This window comes from Microtus ochrogaster, chromosome 1, assembly GCF_000317375.1.
Source record: "Microtus ochrogaster isolate Prairie Vole_2 chromosome 1, MicOch1.0, whole genome shotgun sequence".
In the NCBI taxonomy this organism is placed as follows: Eukaryota; Metazoa; Chordata; class Mammalia; order Rodentia; family Cricetidae; genus Microtus; species Microtus ochrogaster.
The window spans coordinates 44,606,351-44,609,571 of record NC_022009.1 but is presented as its reverse complement, the minus strand read 5'-3'; positions in this window follow the sequence as shown (position 1 = coordinate 44,609,571).

Sequence of the window (3,221 nt, the reverse complement as noted above, 5' to 3'; positions counted from 1 at the left end):
AGAAGAAGAAGAAGAAGAAGAAGAAGAAGAAGAAGAAGAAGAAGAAGAAGAAGAAGAAGAAGAAGAAGAAGAAGAAGAAGAAGAAGAAGAAATAAACAGTATAGATTTCTCCTTTGCATACTCACTTCACATCCTTCTGATGCAGAAATGGGATTACTTGGTCATAGGGTAGTTTGTCTATCTTGGTGTTCTATTGCTGTAAAGAGACACCAGGACCATGATAACCCTTACAAAGGAAAACATTTAACTGGGTCTGGCCTACAGAAGTTAAGCCCCTTGTCATCATGGTGGGGAGCATGGTGGCGTGCAGGCAGTCATGGCACTGGAGAAGAAGATGAGAGTCCTACACCCAAGTCTTCAGGAAGCAGGAAAAAAAACTCTGGGCCTGGTGTGCACTTTTGAAATTTCAAAGCCCAACCCCAGTGACACACTTTCTCCAAAAAGGCCACACCTCCTAATCCATTTTAAATAATGCTACTCCCAGGTGACTAAGCATATAAATATATGGGCCTATGGAGGCCTTTCTTATTTAAACTCTGTACTATTTCCATAATAAATACATTAGTTTACACTCCCATCAACAAGGTAGAATGGTTCTTCTCTCTGTCAAACCTCACCAGCACCTTTTATTTTAAGTAATTTTGGTAGGAGTACTAGTTTAATGAGCTGAATTTATATGTCCTAATTTTGATCTGTAAAGCCTCAGGAATTAGTGAAGGTGAACGTTTTCTATGAATTTGCAACCCATTTTATTTCCTCTTTAAAAACATGTTTGTTTTAGAGCTATACCAATTATAATCTTACTATTTTCATTAGTACAGAATTTTGGAGTCCTCTATATAGTCAATGAAATTACTATATAGAGGGGTTGACGTGACCTTATCATGAGCAGATGATGGGTCTCATATATGCATGCAAGGGCTTAGCTGAGTCATACATGGATGATGTAACCATGTATGTGCACAAGGGCTTAGCTGAGTCATATGTGGATAATACAACAATTCATGTGCATGGGTCACACAGGGCCCTATAACATCCCCAGGACTATTAGGCACTTCTGCCTGAGGACTTGTCTGTACATGCATAACCCTAGAACTTGGAAGTGTCAGCCTTATTGTGGTTAAAATCATAACATTCCACCTTTTTGTTTATTATAAAAATTTGGGGAGTTCGGGGTCTTTAATGGGAGAGAATTGGACATTGTGATTGTTTTCTGCTGATTTTGTGGACACCAGAGAATTGACCAAGTCTTGGGGTGGCAGATTACTTGTGTGTGTGTGTGTGTGTGTGTGTGTGTGTGTGTGTGTGTGTGTGTGTGTGTGTGTGTTTTCAGGCTTTGTGAAGCTAGCTAGCTGGCAGCTTGAACCACACAAGATTCTGGAAAGGCAGAAAATGATTAAGGGAGGAGAGTCCCAAGATGGAAGATAGAGGAGGGGTTTGGGGGATGGAGGGAATTTCCCAGGGGTTCCCAAGACCACTAATGATAAGGGAAGAATTAAATACTTAGTCTGGATTACTCTGGTCCATTTAGATAGGTCCAATTGGTTCCCTGGAGCTTATGAAAAAATGTTTGAAAAAAATAAATTTTAGACATATTAAAAGCTTATGATTATGATGATATAGTGTGAGGATGGAAGGCAGTGGGGAGGAGGGAGGAAAAGAAGGGGGAATTATTAGAAAGGGGAATATTAGACCCCTTAATGTTTTACCTGAAGCAAATCTTAAGGCACTTGTTTTCCTTTAGCATCATGGTATTACCTGAACATCCAGGAGACACTGCTGCAGTCAGTGATAAACCTGTTATGTTAAAGTTTGTTTTGTGAGTTTTTGTGGTCTGGGGCTGTGAATGTCCCCAAACTCGTTATTGTTTCTTACCACCTGGGCTTTGGGCAATCCTTGTACTTCCAGTTCTATGTTTTATGATGGTCCCTGTAATAACAGCTGAGTGGTTACCTGGAAATTTAAGTATGACATTGGAGATATAGAGAAGTTAGCAAAGTAGAAAGGAGAAAGAGGGAGAGGGAGAATATATGGAGTTTTTGGCACAGGAGGGTTGCGTATGGTGATGAAACTCATTTTTCTGAAACTGGAGAAAAGGTGACTGATCTTGGTATCCTCTGGAACTTAAGGAAACAAGGCCCTGTTTGAGTTCCCCTATACGAGGGAGTATCTTGAGCTGGAAGAGAAAAAGGTTTACGGTGGGACAGGTGGATCCAATGACAGTCCCTCGAGCTTGACAGCTGTGGGAGTTGCAAGAATTACTTTAAAGGATTCCTGCCATTTAGTGGAAAGGGGTGATGGGCATTGGTCTGGGGGAGAGAATAGTACCGGATCTTCTATTTTAATCAGCAGTGGGCATGAATTGGCACACAGTTGAGGTAATGAGTAGTCGGTAAAATCTCATAATAGGAAGCAAAGATGGGATAATGGTGGAGTAAGCTGGTGATCAGGAAGGAGAGAGGTTTTAGATAAGAGGCTGGGGGTTAAAACTGGTCATCCATACATGAGTTCAAAGGGCAAGATGAAAAAGGAAGGTGTGCGCTAACCAATCCATCTATGCTGGCCACCTCTCACAGCGGGAGAACTGCAGCCAGCTTGGCTTGGTAAGGGTTGGGTTCCATAGCAGCACATGAGCGTGTGAGAGGAGAGTAAAGGTGGGTGCCAGAGCCAGACAGCCGCTGCTGTCAGGCACCAAGGGGGGAGAATGAGCCAGTGGGGCTGATAGAGTAGTTAGTGAGGGGAGAGAGAGGGCTGAAGATGGCAGTGGAGTCTGCGTCACATGGGTGCAAGCAGAGGGAGGTGGCAAGGCAGCAGGAAGTAAAGGAGCAGAAGTATCTGCTGAGGTCAAAAAGGTGTGGATTCCTTAGCAGGGTTCAGAGAAGGAGCGGAAGGAGCAGACGTAGGAGCTGAAGGAACAGGGGTTGCTGCCCGCTGAGGTCAAAAAGGTTTGTTAGTTGGGTCCAGAGTGGAAGTGGATTGTTCTTCCAGATCAGATGGCATAGCCAGGAACACGTGAGCAGGTGAACAACTTGCAAGGGTAGAGGACTTAGGCTTAGAGCTTAGATAGTAAAAGGCTTGGATATAAGCAAACTCCTTCCATTTACCTATGTGTTGACAGTAGTTAGAAAGCTCCTATAGAATATCAGGATCAAAGGTGCTGTTAGGCGGCCACTTTAAATTGTTATCTAAATTGTAACGAGGCCCTTTTTAAAAAAAAAAAA